The sequence below is a fragment of the Lissotriton vulgaris genome, chromosome 3_1 (assembly GCF_964263255.1).
Source record: "Lissotriton vulgaris chromosome 3_1, aLisVul1.2, whole genome shotgun sequence".
NCBI lineage: Eukaryota > Metazoa > Chordata > Amphibia > Caudata > Salamandridae > Lissotriton > Lissotriton vulgaris.
In genome coordinates this window covers 1,490,168,556-1,490,190,968 of record NC_141689.1, presented here as the reverse complement: position 1 = coordinate 1,490,190,968, position 22,413 = coordinate 1,490,168,556, and positions in this window count along the sequence as shown.

Below are 22,413 nucleotides of genomic sequence, written 5' to 3'. Positions count from 1 at the left end.
CCTGTCGGTAATCTTTTGTACTATCTGTTGCAGCACCGTCCTGCCTGAACTAAGAATGGCGTAACTGCATTCTGACTCGGAGGTGCAAGGCTCCCATCCAGACTAGTTTCTTAAGGTGGAAAATGTCTATATATGGCCTGTAAGCTGCGGAGTGAAGCAGCAGCCTCCTCTGTCTTGTCTCCGACGAGCTTGGGACTCTGTTCCATAGCCCGGGCTATTCAAATAAAACTTGGTTCCTCCTGCAGATGAAGGCTCCTGTATCTCCTTTTTCTATATAAGGAGGGTATGGAAGACTTAAGCGGTTCCCCTGCCACCGAGACCCAGTAAGTGGGTATAAATGGTTCTTCAAATGGTGCCCTAATAGGGACCCCACAAGCACGAAGGTCAGGCCTGTGGATGTGAGGAGGTCACAGAGAGACTCCGACTTAGGTGCCCTACCTTAGGGATTCTTGCAGTCCGGTAGCTTAACGACTCGCCCGCTGTAACTCCCTGCCCGGTGATTCTGCTGTTATTGACTTTTGCAAAAGCCAAGCCTGCGAGGTGAGTTTTTTTAAACCCGCTGTTGTGTGTTATCTGTTTACAAACATGCCGGCCAGTAATAAGTTTAAGAAATTATGTTGTTGTATGTGTGCGCAGGACTCCCAGCTGGAGGCGGCCTGTCCGCTTCCTCCAGTGGGGACCCCTGGTCACACCATGTATACTAAATATGGTACTTCTGCTATAATGTTTTCCCCTTTTTGGACCAAATAAACTAAACAAAATAACTCAGAATTACAATGGCCGCCTTATGGGTCTTTTGACCCGCATGTTCTGGCAAATCTAGAGGAACAGCTATTTAAACTGAAGATTCGTCCCTCGAAGTTTGAGTCTGTCAGGTTGTGGAGGAAGGAAATTGAGCAGAGAGCAAAGAAGGAAAAGGCACTAGAAAGGAAGCGGGAGCGGATGTCAATGGCAGACCATGCTAGGGAGCACTTACAGGACCGAATGGAAAAATCTGTAGAGATAGCTGATAGGGAAACATAGGGCGCGGGTGCAGAAGTGCTACCCAGCCCATGAAGAGAAAGGAAAAGGCTTTATGGAAGGGGAGAAGAGTGCGATTCCCTGCTCGATACCATGTTGGAAAGTCCTCCTGCTTATACCCCCATGCACCCTGCGCTGACACATCCTGCCCCGCATGCAGCTGTACCAGCCGTGCTGCACACTCCTGCACCCACTGCCCCTCCTACTGTTCCCCCCGCCACACCGACCCCCCTCTATTTTGACACCTATGACACCGACTGCGCACACTACCCCTGTCTTCGCCAAGGGAATGACAACGAGTCCCCATACGCCCAATCCCTGCAGCTTTACCCCTGCTCACCCCTTCCCTTCTTCCCCGTGGTCTACGGTTAAGCAGGATTTATATAGATTATTGAATTCCCCTCGACTGGCTTCCTTGCGCTCTGCAGTCAGCTTTTCATCCCTTCGAGAAGATGACCTGCAAAAGCAACAGTGTGAATGTTGGATAAATAGCGGGAATATTTATTCATTTGAAGAAATATGGTCCACCTTTTCCCAGTGGGCGATTATGGAACAGACCACCTGGGCTGAATACATGTGTACCTTGGTTATGCAGAGATTCGAGAATTCATTTATGCAGATACCCTCCCGATTAATGGACCTCAGGTCACAAATAAAAAGAGGCAATGTGCAGGGAGAGGGGATGTTTGCGCTATGTCTGCTTTGATAGCTTACCATGATATGACCGCCTTCCCCAAACCCTCTCTAGAGACAGCTATGGCAATGGCAGAGGCGGCCCCTGTCTATGTTAATTCACTCACTGATGCCCAAAATAATGGCCGAGGGCCTGTTGAAGCCCACTGGAGTAGGCTATGGGTTCATGTCCCTTGTAAAAGGTCAGAGGTAATGCAGTTGAAAGGGCAGTTACCGGATCTTTGAAAAAATCCGGCTTCTTTTTACAAAGAATTAGGCCAGATAATATCTGCTGGTACACTTATTCTTGAAGACATCTACTTGCTCTTTGGTACGGTCGTTCCTGCTGAAATTTGGGATAAAATTCGACATACTCTCCATGAGGTAGAGCTGGGAGGTGAATGGGCTAATCTAGAAGCTATGGAAGATGCAAGGGCAAGAGGGACTAAGCCAGAAGCTGCCCTTCTAACTTTGCCCGGTAAAATAATAACGCTTATGAAAACCTTTTTGCCAGAAACAGTCATTAACTGGGATAAGATAAATGCGTGTAGGCAGTGAAAAGATTAAAGTGTGGCGGACTTCTTTACCCGTTTTGAAACAGAATACAAGGGACATAGTGGCTTGGAGCCCGGATCCCAGGCTCTAGCCCAGTATTTGTCTGTATGTTTGTCAACAACTTGCTTCCTGAGATTTCTGCCAGGCTCAAGAAGGTTGAGAGTACATGATCTGCCCAGACTGTGACTGGTATCTTGGCTATGGTACAGTATCACGAGAATAGGGAGAATGAAGATAGAGAGAAGGAAAGTAAGAAGGCTAGGGATCTTAAGACTAAGGTACTTCTGCAGCAGGCTTACCCTCCCTGAGGCCCCGAGGCCCCGATGCCCATGGGAATTTCAGACCACAGCCCCAACCCCCACCAAGGGTTCGCTAGTCTACCCCCTCAGGCCCTCAACGCACGGGAGCTCTCCAAATAGATCAGTGTGCTTATTGTAAAGGGTACAGCCATTGGATAGATGAGTGTCCCGTATTAGCTGAAAACATCCGAACAGGGAAGACTCGGCCTCGTGCTCCTAGAGCGGGGAGGCCGACTAGGGACCATGGCCCGCCTCGTCCGTAGGACACAGAGCGTAGGTCCAGGGTTGACGCTCCTGTCCGGCAACGCCCGGCATATAGGTTTGATGGATACGAAGCAACACGCACTTATTACAATGATGATTATGAGGAAGTTGATGAGACATGGTTCTATCAAGCATAGGACAGCCAGGAAAGGGGGATTACTAGAGTGCAAATTCCAGTGGATCAAAGGGGCCCGTATGTTCAAATGTCAGTTGTGGGGAACAATCAGAATTTTCTTCTGGATTCTGGGGCCACCAGGTCTTCTATTGCACGTCTGTCAGTCCCGAAGGCATGTAAAGAGGCTACTCTCTTTTTGTTACGCCACCTTGCCCTCCATAACCACAAGGTCTCTTTAAATAAGCTTGGAGAAGGTGACCTATTTAGGTCATCTCCTCTCGAAGGAGGGAAGGAAGCTCTTCGCTGATCGTGTAGCCGTTATCAATGCTATAGCGGCCCCACAGACACAAAAGCAGGCGCGAGCCTTCATAGGTCTAACCTCATACTGCAGACAGTGGATTCCCAATTTTTTGGCCATGGTCTAACCTCTTCTTGCCCTCACCACTAAAGACATATCAAACAGTTCCTTTCCATGGACTAGAGAGCATACACAGGCCTTCCAGGATTTAAAAAGAGCTCTGTGTACTGCTCCAGTTCTCAGTACTCCTGATTATAACAAATATTTTTTCTTTTTGTACATGAGACAGGCGGCTGTGCATGGGCTGCCTTGACCCAGATATTCAGAGGTCACCATCGGCCATGCGCCTATTTTTCAGCTACCTTAGGTCCTGTTGCGATGGCTCTTCCAGGATGCCTACGAGCGACAGCTGTGGTCTCACTCATGGTCCGTCAGAGTGCGGGGATCGTCATGAACTCCCCCTTGACTCTGATGGTTCCCCATTCTGTGGATACCCTCCTTAATAACACCAAAACACAGTACCTCACAAGCGCACGACTCACAGGATATGAATTGACAATCTTTTCCAGCCACATTAACATCAAGAGATGCACTGTACTGAATCCCGCCACCTTACTCCCACTGGATACTCAGGATGCCTGTTTAGATCCACATGACTGTATATTGAGGACAGAGGAGGAGACAAAGGGACGGGTTGACTTACAGGATACCCCGATAGCAGACCCAGAAGGTACACTCTATGTGGACGGGTCATGTCTCAGAGGGCCAGATGGTAACACATCAGCCGCCTACGCCCTCACGACATTGGAGCAAGTAGTAGAAACAGCTCAGATTCTGCAGTGCTCTGCTCAGGCTGCAGAATTAGTGGCCCTCACTAGAGCCTGTGAGCTAAGCAAAGGAATAACAGTTAATATCTACACTGACAGTCAGTATGCCTTTGGGGTGGCTCACAACTTTGGGAGACTGTGGAAAAAAAGGAATTTCCTTACTTCACATGGGACGAAAATTCAACAAGGCCCCTTAATTCACCGATTATGAGACTCCCTGACATTTCCCAGAAAGGTAGCCATTATAAAATATAAAGTGCATAAGAAAGTGACGGATGATGTTGGAAAAGGCAATGCCCTGGCTGACAAGTCAGCCAGACAGACAGCTCTTAGGAAAAAGGAAGGAATGTATGTGGGAGGTCCCGCCAGGCTGTGGCAGAGGGGGGCATGGTTGAAGATACAGTACAGAGTGTGATTGACATTCAGTCCCATGCTACCCCATAGGAGCTGAGGATGTGGACGGAGCATTTGGCGGTAAAGGAAATAGATGGTTGTTGGGCCCGTATCACTATGGAGAGACAGTGGATGTTGCCTGACAGTCATGTGCTACCGGTATTAACGATGGCCTATGGGCCAGCTCACATTAGTGCGAAAGAGATATGCAAGTTGCTGGAGCCCACCTGGTATAACTCAAAGATACCAGCATGTGCTGAGAGGATGGTCAAAACATGCGTGATTTGCCTTATGTACAACCCGGGAAAAGGTAGAGTAACCCATGGAGGAGGATTCTCTCCCCATACCTTTCCTTTTGAAGCCCTCCAGATGGATTATATCCAGATGGACAGATGTAACAATTTATAATACGTCCTGGTGGTGGTCTGTACCTTCAGCCGATGGATGGAGGCCTACCCTGTCAAAGACTGCACCTCTATCACCTCGCCAAAGTACTTTTGAAAGAATACTTCCCACGATTTGGTTTGCCCCGTTTGGTCTGGAGTGACGACGGGACACACTTTACGGCTCAAATAATGGAGTATGTCTGTTCAGCACTGGGTATGAAACAAAAATTTCATGCAGCTAACCACCCCCAGTCAGCAGGTCTAGTGGAGGTATACAATGGCATCCTAAAGACTAAAATGGCCAAGATTGTAACCGAGACAGGTGTCACTTGGATTGATGCTCTGCCCCTGGCTCTGCTGTCTGTCAGGACAATGGCCCATACCAGGATAGGACTATCTCCCCATGAGATTGTGCTAGGGATGCCTGCAAATGTGTGGGCTGTTCCACGGCCCCAGAACCTGTCTGATGTTGAATACCCTGTGTTGACTGATTATCATTACAGTTTGACTAACACCTTTCATACTCTTTACCACCAGGTGCATGAGGCCATGCCTGATAAAAGCGAGGGCCCAGGACACATTATCCAACCTGGGGACTGGGTTCTGATTCGCAACTTTCGACGTACTAAGAGCCTCGAGCCCCGCTGGATACAGCACCATCAGGTGTTACTGGCCACCCGCACTGCTGTGAAAGTTGAAGGTCGAAAGAACTGGATTCACGCAACACACTGTAGACGAGTGCCTCTGCCTCTCCCCTATGATCAGTGGGTGATAGAAGGACGAGGAGACTCAGAGACAGAAATAGTCCCGACGGTTGTTCCATTCAGCGACGCAAGATTACATTTCACATCTACGGAAGCAGAGAGTGACAGTATACTGAAGAACAAGGTGGAACACTCCCATCACTCTGCTCAGCATTAGGAACAATTATTCCCCGACCTTACTGTTTCTACTTCTACCCGATGTAACTTGCGTTCCAGAAGGAAGGCTTTCCCTTGACTTCGCCCAGGTACATATAGGCTGTAGAGCTGTAATCTCCTGGCTAAGACCAGTGCTGGTGTGTCAGATTAAGGTACGCCCCTAGGGCTCCTGGCACCTGCATCTAATGAAGCAACCACCAATCACAGACAGGCGCTAGTGGTCCCTGGCTTAGTACAATGGCAGCCGTCCAATACACCCAAGTCCAGAAACGATATGTCAGTCTCCTACATAGCAGGTGCTTCGTGGCTCCCGTGGTGATGCTGTTTGTCTCAATCACCTTGTCTATCATGGGTTGCATGTTACTGATCTACTATCCTGTTATCCCACCAACGCCTACACGACACCTGCAGAGCATCAGTATTTCACGTTACCCGCCCACGAATGACCCCGCCGTGCAGAATTTTTCAATAACACCTTTGTCCAGATGTTACATCATCATCAGCTGATCATAAATACTTCCAACTGTTGGGTATGTGGACTGATGCAGCATGCTATGACACAACCTGTCCCATTCTTTCCTTATCCTTTTTCAATTTCTGGGTCCTGTCTTGCATGGTGGATGTTGAAGCAGGAGGCCTATACTATCAATGGTACTGGCAATTCTGCCATTGGAACATGTCGAGATGACTTCTGGCAAAACAGGTCTGGCAATACCAATACCCCTTTTTGCCCCACCGGCTCATCAACATTGCTATTACCGACGGATGAACTTGGTGAGATGGTGGTATTTAACTCAACTTCTCGACAAACATTTACCAAATTTCGCGCCAGAAGGCTACTACCTGTTGTACGAAACATTCTGAATGTTATAAATGTGTGAGACCGCGTCTGCATCTATGGCTTGGGAACTAAGAAAGCTGGTACTAGTATCTGTGACAGCATTAAAACTTTAAACTCCACGTCTCCTCCAAAGTTGGTGGCGTCCCCCAACACTTATTTTATCTGTGGCACAGCAGCCTACACTTGGCTCGCCCGTAACTGGTCTAGTACCTGCTATCTGGCCTTCCTTCTTCCACCAACGTACTTTACCCATGGAGATTACCAACTGTTGATGAAGGGCGCATTGCGTCACTCACGTAGGGGTGTCATATCGGCTGAGGATACAGTAGGCCAGGAAGCCGGGGACTTCTTTAAGGGTTTCCTACCATTCTGGGGCCCTATGGCAAACAGTCGGGCTATACGAGGACTGAACAGGGTCCTTGAGGCCACCATCACAGAAACAGTTAGTGCCCTCTCCAACATCACTGCAGAGCAACAAGCAAACCGCCTTGTAACACTTCAAAATCGTATGGTCCTTGACATCATGCTCGCTGATCGTGGTGGTATGTGTAAATTGATTAGCTCCAGCTGCTGTGTGTATATTCCAGATCACACACCCACAGTATATGATGCCACCCAACGTCTGCATCACCTTTCCTCTAAAATTCATCAGGATGAAGGCAACTGGTCCCTCACAGGCGGGATCTGGGGCCTCCTTTCCAAATGGGGATGGAGTGTCCTCATCTTCCTTGCCTTGGGAGTAGCTGTTCTAGTCTCCTGCTGTTTGTGCATTCAGTGCCTGCCAATGCTCTATGCAATGTGTATTCAGGCTCTCAAGCCTCAACCTTCTAACATTCACAACACCAATATGAAGATGATGCTCCAACAAGAAACAGATGATCTCATGAATATCGACATTTCCTAGAGTATTTGCCACTCAATGGCAAAAGGAGGGTCTGAGGAAAAGTGTCCTTCTTGTCGGCATTTATTTTGTGTCAGGACTCCATTATTTTTTAATTGCCATTTGATGTCAAACACCTCTGCACGACCCTCCTGGTTGTTTCTGATGATGTCTGATGAAACTGTAACTGTCACGACCACCCTGCCCTTCCTGCTCCTTGTGGTTAATCCAATTTCGAAAAAGGGAACAAAGAATTGGCCTCACCACCCTCTGACTGAACTCTGCACACACCCACCCTGTTTCGCAAGACTTGGTCACACCACCGTCCCATAACTTGTTTCTTTCACATATCCTGCTGTTCAAGATCTGCCTGTTCTCTCACATACATATCCTGTTTTGCAAGACCTGTCCGTAATCTTTTGTACCATCTGTTGCAGCACCATCCTGCCTGAACAAAGAATGGCGTAACTGCATTCTGACTCGGAGGCTCCAGGCCCCCATCCGAACTGGTTTCTTAAGGTGAGAAATGTGTATATAAGGCCTGGAAGCTGCAGAGTGACGCAGCAGCCTCCTCTGTCTTGTCTCTGATGAGCTTTAGACTCTGTTCCATAGCCCGGGCTATTTGAATAAAACTTTGTTCCTCCTACAGACGAAGACTCCTGTGTCTCCTTTTTCTATATAAGGAGGGTATAGAAGACTTGGGCGGTTCCCTTGCCATTGAGACCCAGTAAGTGGGTATAAATGGTTCTTCAGCAGGATTACCCGAATGACTATTGGGCTCAAAAGAATCAGAGTTTGTAACACTCACACTAGTTACCATGTGTGCGTGCAACATTAATTACTTGTGACTATGTCGTATGTGCCATGAGCACTTGTGTAGTTCCATGAAGAATATCTTCTGAGAGGTTAATTCATCAGGGAACACTCAAAAATACCCAGTGTGAGAAGTAAACAGCGTTCAATTGTATTACAGGATAACAGGTACTAGCGTTTGTGTCCTGTAGCCATCAGCATCCATGCATGCATGTGCTCCTGCTCCCGAACTCACTTCTGCTGCCTGTACTAGCAACTTCCTACATATCTCTGAGGCATATTAATTACGTCAGTTTAGCCCTACTTTGAAAACTTTTAGATCGGGCACCATCACAACACAGAGAACAGAAGAAATCATAAATGAAAGTGTTGATTTGCCCCTCACAGAAAATAAAATGGTGGCCGCGCCTGTGACAGCAAATTGAACAATTGCTGTCCTTATATGGTATAAACAACCCCAAGGAGTGCTAAAAACAAGAAAAAGGAGAAGGCATACGTAGATATTGCTGAATATCTCCACTCAGTGATCACCAAATTAGAACCTGCATTTTGATCGTCAGGTGCTGCGAGATGATATAAGGATTCATTACGACTGTTTCTGGGCTACGGTTGAGAGCGTGCAAAATGACGTCCAGGCCCGTTCCATAGCTCTGAGGCCTGATCCACTGCCCTACACCCCAAATCTCTCAATAAAGCCTGTGCACCTGGCCAAATGTTCCCTCATAGTTAGGCCTACTTTCTGCTCAACAAGGTTACAACAACGCTTCAACTGCCTCTAATTGGCACTGTATATTTCTGAAAGTGCCCTACTACAACACTATTGTGACTGAAGCTATTGTTACAAACATCATAGCACACCTCTACACCAATGTTTGGAGACTTGCAGTGCATCACTTCACCTTCAGCGACCTATGAAATGTCTGACAATGGGAGTAAAGTCCCCAAAGATACTTGAGAAAACAAATCATCACTAAAGCATACTAAAACACTACTGGACTCCCATATAAAGCCCAAAACAGACCCAGTCGGATGCATGGATATGATCTTGTAATGCATCAAAGCCTTACACGACCTAGTGCAACGACTTCCAGAACATGTAAAGCAAGACCTCAGAAGCAGAAACTAGGATTTGTATGTTGGAGGACGATGCGTTAGATGAGAAAGCTAAAATGGGCATGGCTACCAACAAGATCAAATCCCTTCTGAAATACATCTCAGAGTTGGAAGATCACAATCGCAGCTACACTTTCCATTGAAGAGTCATTTTTTTATCTACTTATAACATTTGACCCTTACACAGATCTGCACCAAACTTGGCATACTCTTAGCATAGGTAGCCAAGGGACGGCAAAGCAAACTTCATGCAGTTCTGTGAAGGGAAAAAGGTTAACAGGGGTCGAAAAGATGTATTTTCCATGTTAACTACCATTGGAAGCTTTGCTATCAGCAGCATCAAAAACTGGTTAATGGGTTTATGCCAACCTTGGCATGAAAACAGAGCTTTACTTTTGTTCTTTTATTATTTTGGTGTAAACATGTTCAGTAGCTTTTGAGATACCTGCATTAGAAAAAGGTGCCTGTAAATATAGGTCAAGTCAAGTCAAGTCAAGTTCATCTTTATTTCGATGGTTAAAAACCATCATAAAAATACATAATACAAATCCGCATACAACAATTTACATTGTATTTCTGAACTTTACAATATTAACATTCTTAAAAACAATTTTAAAATGTTGTTGACATTAATTAAAAGGGAGAGAGCATTTAATTCATTTCATCCTACATCAGCATCAACCCCTGGTGTTTCTTAATTTGACAACAATTTTTATAAAACTCATGATAGAACACAGAGTACGCATATCAGTTGCTCTTTGCAAGAATAATAAAGCAGATTTAGCATGGTAAATTTTTGACTTCTTTAAAATATCCACAAGAAATCTTCGGCGCGGGATACTATAAAAAGAACATAATAGTACAAAATGAAGGATGTCCTGCGGAGACCTATTGTCGCAGCCGCAGGCACCCTTCTGCTCAATTGTTAAAGTAAAACCAGACGGATAAGCTAAAATGTTAGGTAACAAATTGAGCCTAAAACGACACATTAAAAACCTCTCTTGATGGCTATACATTAAAAAAAGATAAGTTTCCATACCCATTTCATTACTCACAAGAGAGTGCGCTACTACAGATGTTTCATTAGAGTCAAGTTGATTCCTGCTATATTCATATTTGTCCAGTAGCAGCTTCTGGATGCGATATTTACAAGAGGTATCAATCTTTGATGAGCCAGTAAACAATATTTGGTGGTCAATAGACTCTAGGGTTTCTTTAATGTATTTAAGCCATGGGATTTGTAACCACCGATCTCTCCGGAGGCAATCTTCAGTAATCTGTCTAGTTAGTTCGGCGTTTGGGTTTAGCCAGATTCGAAGCCAGGTCAGAATTGGTCTTACTTTAATCAGGTCAGATATATACAGGGTGCCAAGCTCCTTGTGTGTAATTGCTGCCGGGATGCTCTGTGGTAACTTTAGCAATTTCTTTAGGAATTTATCTTCCTCTGCTTGTATCTGGTGTGCATCCCTAAAACCCCACACCTCTGCCCCGTACATGGCTTTAGAAGTGCTGACCGCTCTATACAGCGTCATTATTTGTTCAGGGGACCAACGACCCAGCCTACGTGCAAAGTTTAATATGGCACCATTCGCTGAAACAAGTTTCCTGCACCTTTCCTCCATCAATGGGGCAAACCCGATATTTTCATCAAACAAGAGATCCAAATATGAGAAAGTGTTTACAGTGTCCAAAACGTGTGTTCCTTTTTTAAACACAAATCTCTTGGGCGGTTTTTTTCCTGCCACCATGATAAAGGACTTAGTCAGATTTACTGAGAGATCTAGATTCTCCATGAACCTTACAAAGCCACTGATTATCTGCTGCAGGCTCACTGCTGTTCATGCGAGTAGGACCGCGTCATCCGTTTACAAAAGTACCGGTATGTGACGCGATCCTACTCTTGGGCAATCAGTCCCCAATGTCATCAGTGCGCTCTCCAGGTCATTTATATAAAGGGAAAATAGGAAGGGAGCCAGGATACACCCCTGCCTCACCCCGCTAGTGCACAGGAAGGGATCAGTGCTCACCCCTCCCGCGCTATAGCGGACTTTGGCAGTGGTGTTCCAGTGGAGTTCCTTTAGTATGTTTATCAGGTCTGGATCAATTCCCAATCTATACATAAGTGCCCAGAGTTTAGTTCTATTTACATTATCGAATGCAGCTGCCAGGTCCATAAACCCTATATGCATTGTTCCTTTATTGGATTTGGTGTATTTAGCAACTAGTAGGTATAAGTTGAGACATTGGTCACTAGTTGACTTGCCTGTTCTAAACCCATATTGGGTATCCACCAGGGTGTTGTGTATTTCAGTCCACTCTGTAAGGCGGTTTAGAATTACCCTACCTAGTAGTTTAGCTGAGACCTCAATCAGCAAGATTGGTCTGTAGCATTGTGGATTATCCCTACAGCCTTTCTTATATATAGGAACAATCAATGCAGTTGACCAAGATCGCGAAAGTCCAGATTTAGTTGCTGCATTAAGTACTCTCGTCATAATCGGTGCCCATAGGTCGGTGATGCTTAAAAAGAGGACTGGGGGGGTGCCGTCCGGGCCTGGCGCCTTGTTACGCGTCAGCCCTAGCATTGCCTTTAGAACTTCCAGTAAGGAGAATTCTAGCTCAATTGCTCTGGGACGCTCCCACACTCCATCCCCGTTTCCTACCTCCTGTTGATTATAGAGACTTTTGAAATGGTTAATCCATTGTTCGGGGAGTATGTTGGTGCTGATTACAGGGGAGCTAGAGTCTTGGTAGCAGGGTCTATTTATAATTCTCCAGAATTGAGTATAGTCCCTGTTTTCTCCTGCTTCTCCAAGGTCTGCCCAAACTTCCTTTTGGAGTGCACTCTTTCTTTGCTTAACCTGTATTTTGTAATTACGTCTACAGAGGGCGATTTCATTCTTATCTCTCGGGGACTTCTTTAGACTATGTTTTAGTTCTCTCAGTGCACGTGAGCAATTTGAGTCAAACCATCTTGGAGTTGTCAGTTCTTTATTAGGCCGCTTAATTTTTAATAGTCCTTCGACTACCCTAGTTAAGGATTCGAATGCCAAGACCACTTTTCTACCCTCTGTTGCAAGATCAAGACAGATCTCTATGTGTTCATTCCCTCTTTCCACTAGGGTACTATAGAATTCTTGTGGGTTAATCTTTGCCCATCTTATGCACCTCCCTTGATCCGATGGTCAAATTATGATCCCCCCCCCCAGATGTTCTACTGGTAGATCGTTATATTCCATTTCAAGAGTTAGGGGGTTGTGGTCGCTAAAGGGGCTCCACTCCGTTCTTACCTTTTTAATCTGTTCTTTAGCAAAGGCAGAGATTACTATAAAGTCTATAAAGTCTATTATAGAAGCACAACCTCTTTAAATGTGGGTATGAGGGTGTCCCTTGCTTTCACTGGCAACAGGTCCATTGTGTGGGTAAGAGCAAAGCTATCTAGTAACTTCATAAGCAGTGCGCCTTCTCTGTTATGTTCAAAGTGTGGTCCACTTTCTACAGGGCAGGAAGACCAATCAGGGTACAGGGGGAGTAGTTTTGGGCACAGGTGACAATTAAAGTCCCCCATCAGCAGGACAATTGGTTCGCCCCCCCCTGCCTTAGGTCTGTTTCTTCATTTAACCTACTCTCTAACTCTAGTAGTCTGGGGAAGTTCCCTCATTTGAGCCCGAGTTGTAAAAATTTAGAATTAGAAATCTCTGTCCTTGTCCCTGGAATGTCAATGCTTGTATGGCATCTGACACCCATAAGGGTTGTGACCAAGTGCCTTTTAGGTCTAAATCGACATATATCACTAACCCTCCTTTTGCCCTCCCAGATCTCACTTCTTGGGCTGGCCTAAAGAAGCATTTGTAGCCCTCCAGACTAGACATCCCGACTAGACATGTAGACTAGACATCCCGCGTAAAGACCACATCTCTGGTCACCTGAAAAACCTCCACTGGCTCCCCGTTAATAAGAGGATTACTTTCCGCCGCCTAACCCACGCTCACAAAGCACTTTACGAACTTGGACCCGAATGCCTCAACACACGACTTTCCTTCTACACCCCCTCCCGCCAGCTACGTTCCTCCAACCAAGCCCTTGCTACTGTACCTCGCATCAACAAAACCACCATGGGAGGTAGATCCTTCTCCTACCTGGCGGCTAAAACCTGGAACTCACTTCCCACTCACCTCCGCCTCACTCAGAACCACCTAGCATTCAGAAAGCAACTTAAAACTTGGATATTCGACAAGTAATTCCCCACCCTTCCTCAAGCGCCTTGAGACCCTCTGGGTATGTAGTGCGCTATATAAATCACCTGACTTGACTTGACTTGACTTGACTCCAGTTGGCAGGAGTCAGAGTCTCGTGCCCATGTTTCTTGTAAGGCTATAATATGAAAGCCCCTTATGTACTCTCTCCACTCTTTATTGTCGAATTTACCCCCCAGGCCTGCTACACTCCAAGACACAAATGTTAATCCTGCCCTATTTGCTTTCCTTCCCTCTGTGCTGTGTTCATTTACTCTACACTCTCCTATTTTATAGGTCTCTGAAACCTTAGCGTTCTCCTCCCTCTGTTTTGGGGGGTCTTCTGGCCTTATTATTAACCCATTCCTACTATTAACAATTCCATCCTCTATTACAGGACTTGCTAGATCCCCTGTTGCAGTAGTTGTTGCGTGCTCTTTGTCTATAGGGGGTTTTCATTTTCATTGAGCGACTGCAGAGGGGCAAATCTGTTTCTCCACTGTGGATAGTCTCGGGGAGGTAGAAACTGGTCGGGGTAGTTCGTGGCTCTATCCCTTTGCGTATGTTGTGGCCTTCCAGGAATCCACATTGAGTGGTCAGAATTATTACCTCTCCATCTCCTTGGGTAGAAGTAACCAAGGGGGAGCGCACAAATTGTACTAGTGTGGTTTCTATTAGAATTCCTCAATATATAATCCACCAATCTAGCATCTCTGAAATTTGCCACAATACAATCCCCTCTGATATCTTTTTTCCTGCCTCCAAGCCAGTTAACTCTTCTTACATGCACTATCTCCCCCCTTTCCCCGTTGTTCAATGGTCTGTGAATATCCAACCACTTTGAAATTTTAGCATGTAGTTGAGAATGTGATTCTGATGCCCTGAGTTCCGGTACCCCTGCAAATACAATTACATAGGGACTGGCTTCTGGTGGTAAATTTATATGTGGGGGGGTCTATCAGGGCTATAGAAAGGGTCAAAGTCCATGTAGGGTGAGCTATAAGGGCCATTTCTTGAATGATGGTCTTCCTGGCCCCTTTGTATGAGCGGTTGCTGGGGGGCTTTATCAATGTTTTTGGTGCTCGTCTTTTGATTTGATCCCCCTCTAACTTTTGATTTGATCCCCCTCTAAGATCTTAGGAAACTTTCGGGGCATCATGTACCTGGGCAATCGTGTGTTGGATATTGCTAACACAATTGTTATTTGTCATTGTATTATTAGTATTATTAGTGGCCACACTTATGAGTTGATTAGGACCTGAAGAGGGTTTCTTAGTTGTCAGGTCTATTGTCTTGCCTTGTTTGGTCAATTCGCTCGCTATTTTGTCCACCCTACTTATGATTGGTTTCAACTGGGCGATAATAAAAGTTTCCATGTGTTTCTTGAGTTCTCCTATAACCTCCTCAATCCATTCTGGTGGATTTGTGTTTGTGTGCACCTTGTTCTCTACCAGGATGACCTCTTGTCTATTTTTGGGTCGACCATCTCCTATATGTGACTTGTTTTTTCTCTGTTGTCCCTTGGACCTCCCCCGTTGTTTAGGTTTACTATGGGGGATAGGGTCACTGTGCCCTGAGTTTTCTGCCCCAGAGAGAGGTAAGGGTTGAGCACAGGGAACGCCCTCTAACGGGTTACTTGCTGACACTAAATTTTCAGTCATGTTGGGGCTGTCCTCTAGCGGATCACTGAAATAATATCGAGTGTCAAAATATCGACTAGCAAAAATATCGTGGACAAAATATCGACAGTCAAAATATTGAGTTTGTATCTACAAACAGGTAAGTACAAAAATATCGAGTACAAAATATCGTTTACAATAATATAGTTGTAAAAAATATCGACTTTATAAAAAACAGTGTTAAATTAAATTAATATTAAAATGTTATTACTAAAATAAACTTAAAATTTTTTACATTAACTTATAATAATTAAATAATAAATGAAAGTAATAAAAAATTTTTTACAATATTATTTGTTAAAACATATATATATATTAACATACTATAATTAAATAAGATACTAAAAACTGACCCTGAACCCTAAAAATACCCCTTTACCCAAAAACCCAAAACTGACCCTAAACCCTAAAAATACCCCTTTACCCAAAAACCCAAAACTGACCCTGAACCCTAAAAATACCCCTTTACCCAAAAACTAAAAACTGACCCTAAACCCAAAAAATACCCCTTTACCCAAAAACTGAAAACTGACCCTGAACCCTAAAAATACCCCTTTACCCTAAAACTGAAAACTGACCCTGAACCCTAAAAATACCCCTTTACCCTAAAACTGAAAACTGACCCTGAGCTGGTGGTAGGCCTTTCCCAGTCGGCGCACCATCCCGACAAGCTGCACGTGTGTCTTGAGAAGATCTACACGTGGATGTGCAGCTCAGCCCTAAAGCTAAATGGCTCCAAGACGGAGTTGATGCTGCTGGGGAACTCTTCTCCATCTTTGTCCCCCAGCAGCTGGCCAGACTGTCTGGGACCGGTACCCCCCCCCCCCAAGCAGGAGATCAAGAGCCTGGGGGTGTGGCTGGAGCAGGACCTATCGTTTAAAACTCACGCCAAAAAGACCGCTGGCGTGTGCTTTGGCCTGCTCTGCTCAGCCCAGAAGATTCTGCCTCTGCTCCCAGTGGCTACTCGAAGGCTTCTCATCCAGGGACTTATCATCTCGCGGCTGGATTTCAGCAATGCGCTATTCCTGGGCGCGCCCGAATTTACCCTGAATAAATTGCAGCAAGTGCAGAACGCGGCTGCCAGGTTTCTGACGGGTCTCCCAAGGCGTCAATCTGCTCGCCCGGCATTGAGGGCATTGCACTGGCTCCCTGTGAGGGACAGGGTGAAATTTAAGTCTCTTTGTATTGCCCACAAAGTTCTGCACGGGGTAGGCCCTCCTATTCTTAAGGAGATGGTCCAGCCTTACAAGGCCTCTCGTTCTCTTCGCTCTGACCATCAACATCTTCTCCAGGTTGGCAGGGTGAAAAAGGCTAGAACGGGTGGCAGAAGATTCTCAATAAATGTGGCTTCCTGGTGGAACTCATTGCCCCTACAGCTGCGATCGGAAGCTAGTCTGCTTCGGTTCCGTAAACTATTAAAAACTTTTTTGTTCTCTGTTTAATCCCTTCATTCTTTCAGTAGTGTTATTTTCTGGAAGCGCTGGGATGCCTATCGGTAACCAGGCGCTATACAAAACTCATAATAATAATAATAATAATAACCCTAAAGATACCCCTTTACCCAAAAACTGAAACCTGACCCTGAACCCTAAAAATGCCCCTTTACCCTAAAACTGAAAACTGACCCTGAACCCTAAAAATGCCCCTTTACCCAAAAACTGAAAACTGACCCTGAACCCTAAAAATACTCCTTTACCCAAAATTAATCAATATTATTTAATTACCAATTAATTATTAATTAACAATAACAATAAAGTAAATATATTAGCACATTACCTGTAATTAATTTAATAATTAATATTATTTTACCCCAATTAATTACTTTACAATAACACAAAATTATATATATGTAAAATTTACTCTAATTAATGTAATTAACTAATTACAAATAATTAATTACCAATTAATTACTAAAAGAAAATATGTACTAAATTATATTAATTAATTAACTAATTAATATTAATTAATTATCAATTAATTATTAATTAAAATATTTACAACCTTATATTAATTAATTAATTATTATTAAATTACTTCCCACCCTATTCCCCTATAAACCCACAACCCGCTACAGAATTACATTACGCAATTATTATAAAAACAAAATTCATTTAATAAAATATTTTATAACATTAATACACACTTTTCACACATATTATTACATAAATATACACTATAAAGTATTATATATCATTAAAAATTCGATATTTTTGCTATCTATATTTTGTACAGTCGATATTACTTCACTTACCTTAAAAACGATATTTTTGTAGTCGATATTCTGTCCAGTCGATATTTTGTCCAGTCTATATTTTAAAGTCGATATTATGTCCAGTCGATATTTTGTCTGTTTACCCCTCTAGCGCATGATCCCTAGATTGCGTTGGGGTAGCTACTATAGGATTGGGTGAGGCAGATAAGCTCCTTTCCATACGTTCTATCTCCCCAGATTCCTTCCTCAACATCAAATCAATTGCAGTGTTTTTTTTTACTTTGTTGGGAGCTGGAATGTTTGTTTCGGCCAGAGTTTGTTTAGGAGTTTCGACTAGGTGTGCTTTGCTCATAGCCGAGCGTGTTTTTGGGTGATTAGACATAGTGGATGTAATTGTTGACTAGCTCTTATACTCCCCCAAAGAGCAGTCCAAGCTTCCTTCTTATGGGTGGCTAAGTCTATCTAGTACTATATTTAATATATGTTTCCCCGACGCCCCCTCCTCCTAGTTGAACAGCTGAATATCAACAAGTTCAATTGTCCTATCAGGCACAGGCGGCCAGTCCAAGTTCAACAATACCTGTTACAATAGTCCGTGTCAAGGGAGGTGGCCCGTCCCTGGTCGACCCCGGACGGCCACAGACGGCCCGCCCTCTGCCCAGGCTCAGCCCGGGCGCCGTCCCGGGACGCGGGAGGTACTTTGCTCTTTTTGTGCGCCTCCGGGCGTGGCTGGTAGCGTCAATGGGCGGGGCCTGGAGGGATTGTGGGGGCTGTAGTCCCCCCGCTCTGCGGCCACGGTTTGTAGGCGGCAGCGGGTTGGACCAGATGCCCAGATGCAGCTCTCCCCAGCGAACTCCCAGCGATGACAGCAATCGCCCCGCGAGCAAGACGGCAAGGCAATTTTATCCCTCTAATTTGCGTTGTCTGAAAGTCTCTCCCGCTCCTTAGCGGGACTTCTCTCTTTTTGTGCGCCACCGGGCGCGGCTGGTAGCATCAATGGGCAGGGCCTGGGGGGATTGTGGGGGCTGTAGTCCCCCCACTCGGCGGCCGCGGTTTGTAGGCGACAGCGGGGGGGACCAGATACCCAGATGCAGTTCTCCCCAGCGAACACCCAGCGATGACAGAAATCGCCCCGCGAGCAAGACGGCAAGGCAATTTTATCCCTCTAATTCGCTTTGTCTGAAAGTTTCTAAATATAGGTCATTTTAGTCTGCAGACAGTCCAAAGCAGATTTAGAGACCATTCTCATACCCAAGTTAAAACAATAAAGGCCTCCCATTGGACAAGGGAGTGTATTGCTTCTGTCATCCATTTTGGCTCTTTGAACATAAGAAGGGAGGAAATATCCCTCTTATATCTACTATAACAGGATGCAGAGCTCAGTCCCCAAATTCTGAAATAAATGAAAGTGGTATAAGGGCTTTCGGAGCAGGCCCTGACCCTAGCACTCTATAGAGCAGTGCCCAAAGACCTCCCCAAACAGATTAAATGTTTAAAAAATATATGCTTTTTGTTATAGAGTTTGTAAACCCTGGGAATTTTTTCACAAATCTGAAAACATATTTTGAGTCTGAAAACCTGGCCTAAGAGTTCACCAAACCCAAGATCCTTAAATAATGAGAAAAAATGTAATTTAACATTTCATGAGTGATGTGATATGTGAGGTGAAAAACAGTGCAGGATGGGGTGCAAGGTATAGCAAGTTCATTCAATTAGAATTGGTGAATTTCAGTGTGTTTTCAATCTTTAAACATAATTTCACATCATTCCAACTGTAATGTTACTATAATGTCACTTTAACCTTTATTTTTATTTATTAATTTGTTTTTAAAGATTTTTCTAGCAAACCTTTCATTAAGGCCACTTTACATATTTTTGTGAATTACTGTGATTTTTTAGTCAAATTCTAAACTGAATTTTTTCTTGGGACCTCACCTTTGGTTACGGCTAACGTGCCTGTCCAGGCCCTTCACCTAGCCCCATGCTGGATGCCAAACCATCCACTTCACAGTGGAGATTTGAGAACAGGCCCATACGCAGTTGGATGCTGACTGCAGGAACATTTTGTAATGGTGTTGTGTCCAGCCAATCACATTGTTTCTTTACTGCAGATCCATCTTGGATCCTTGGTACTGAAATTGCTAATGGGAGAAATAGCTCCAGTGGCCAATCAGAATCAAGTATTTTAGAATGTTATATCTGCTGAGGTATCTCAGCACTAGCTATCTCTAACTTTTCACCCCTTCTTGCCCACCCAAGAACCTTTTCAAAGGCTAATTTCTTGAAAACTAGTGAATGGATTTAGACTAAATGAATAAACCACACTTTCAGAGTGGCTTTGTGCTAACTTTGGTGCAATTCTGTTCAGATAATTTATTCTGTATCAGAGAAAAAGCATTCCTATGGGAATTAAAATGGGATTTTTTTCCTTTGGGACTTCCCCTGTTTCTTGGCCACTGCTTGATAGATTGGAGTGAAACTTTCCATGAGTTCATAAGGAGTGCATTCTAGAGGCACTCGTTCTAGTTAGGTCACTAATTATAAGCTTCCCCTCTCTCTTAGGAAATTAGACAATCTGCTGTCCTCTAGGAAGGGTCTGAAGACCTGGCTTTTTGGTCTTTAGTCTGTCTGTGTTTTCGGGTCTCCTCTACAGATCTACATAGCACCGGGCCACTCTGCCCGAGTAGCCGCGTGCTCTATAAGACACCCTATAACATAACATAACATAACTATAACCACTGACTTTCAGATGTTTTTGAGATTAAAATGCAACTGACATTTTCACTTAACTATATTGATACTTTAACCTTTGTTTTTTTCAGTGAACTTCCAGGTTATTTTGAGTAAAGTACCATGCGTGGTGTGATGTTGGCTGCAGGGCCTGGTTTGTGGCCTGGCTCTTTACCCAGACACCCGGAAGCCACCAACCCCAACAGACTACCAATCCATTTTTTTAATGGCTTTCGATCCACTGAAATTCTTGTCGAATCACTGCTCATTCTTACAAAAAGAAAAGTACATTTATTACACGTTACTAAATATTATACATTCAATTATAAATATGTACATTTGGTAGATGGAAATAGTTTGATGACACCCTCAAGTCATATTTGGCTCACAGCAGTTCCTGAACCCCAGAATCACAATACACATGCAACATCAAACCAAGGTACCCACCTCGGGTGACAGGGGATGCAGTCCTGGGCATCATTGAAGCTCAGGGATGAGAGCAACAGGCCAGCACCTTTTTTAAATAATTGGCCCCAGGGGATGGGGTGCCTGAGGCCTTAGGAGGCTTGGGGAGGAGGGCCACGTGCCCCTTCCCTTTCTGAAAATATTGGCACCAGGGATGTGGTTCCTGGGACCCGGAGAGCCTCTGGGATTGGTCAGAATGTCCTCTCTCACATTTAAGAAAAATATTGTCCATGGGGAATAAAGTCCCAAGGATTTTATTGAGGCTTGAGAAAGGGGGCCGTGCAGCCCCCTCCCTTTTTTTAAATATTGGCCCTTAGTCATGGGGTCTCTGGGGCCTAATCAAGACTTTAGGGATGTGGGCCCACGCACCCTCTCAGCTTCTTTTTTTTATTTTTTATTTTAAATGATTTTTATTGATTTTTATATAAAATCATAGAATACATAAATTTGCACTGAGAAAGTTCATCGTAACACCCTAACCCTCCCCCCACCCCTTAGTCTGGCAGACTTCTAAAGGAAAAGAGAAGATAAAGAAAGAAAAATATACAATATGAATACCACATTATGCATCGTTTGGCCCCGTAAAATAACTGTGTGCTGTGCCCTGAAATCAATCACAGAACTGTCATTTGGAAAATAATAAAGCAAGCTACATCAAACTAGACACATGTATAGAAATAGCACAGCATAAAAGTCTTCAAATAAGAATACAGAGGCATTTGCCAGTTCAAATACAGATACAAGAGCAGTTACCAATTCCTCTGTTCAGTTATTACATGGTTTAATAGTTAAACCCCATATATAGACTTCACTAAGAGTGACACCAATAGATCTAGTTTAGGTTTGAAGGAGTTGCCTATTATTAATATTATTATTATTTTTGCCTTGATTATCACACCATTCTTGTAGCGGAACCCAGATTTTCCGGCCAGCAGTGCGTTTCCTTCTACCTTTCCCTTTATAGATTGCAATTTCCAGCTTAAATGCGGCTAGTAATCTGGCGAGCCATTGCTGAAATGAGGGTGCCAGTTCATCTAACCAGGCCGATGCAATACACATATAAATTCCGCCCCTTGTCGATTCCAGTTTGGGTCAGTCGCTCCTAGAAGCATCATTTCAATAGTCAAGATAATGGGATTTTTCGCAACCACTGATATAAACCTCTCAATATCGAGTTTTAGTTGGGATAGGCCGTCACAGGTAGCAAAAATATGTATACAGTCTGCATTCGGAAAGTGGCACCGGGGACAGTAAGTTCCTTTACCTGAGCCCCATTTTGCAATTTTGTCGGGAGTATAATATAACATAAAAAGGGTTTTGTAAAATTGCGTTTGTAGTTTAGTTGATAGCAAATAAGTTTGTGACATTGCCATTAAACTTTCAATTTCAGCTGGAGGTATACCAATTTTGTTTTCCCACTTCGAGGTTATCCTTCCTATATCATCAGGTGCCGAGTTACTTAATAGGATATATATTTCACTAATGGTGTTAACTTTACTGGACGACAGTGTCTCAAGTATCTCACATTTTGTACTGATGATTTCACAAAGATTTCTTTTAGTTATGAAGTCCCGTATTTGTAGGTATTTGAAGAAGTCTCTGTTGTGAATTTGATATTTCATTCTTAGTTCCTCAAATGTGTGAAGCCCCGTAGAAGAGCAGAGATTGCCGAAATGTGTAATTCCGGCAGCTTCCC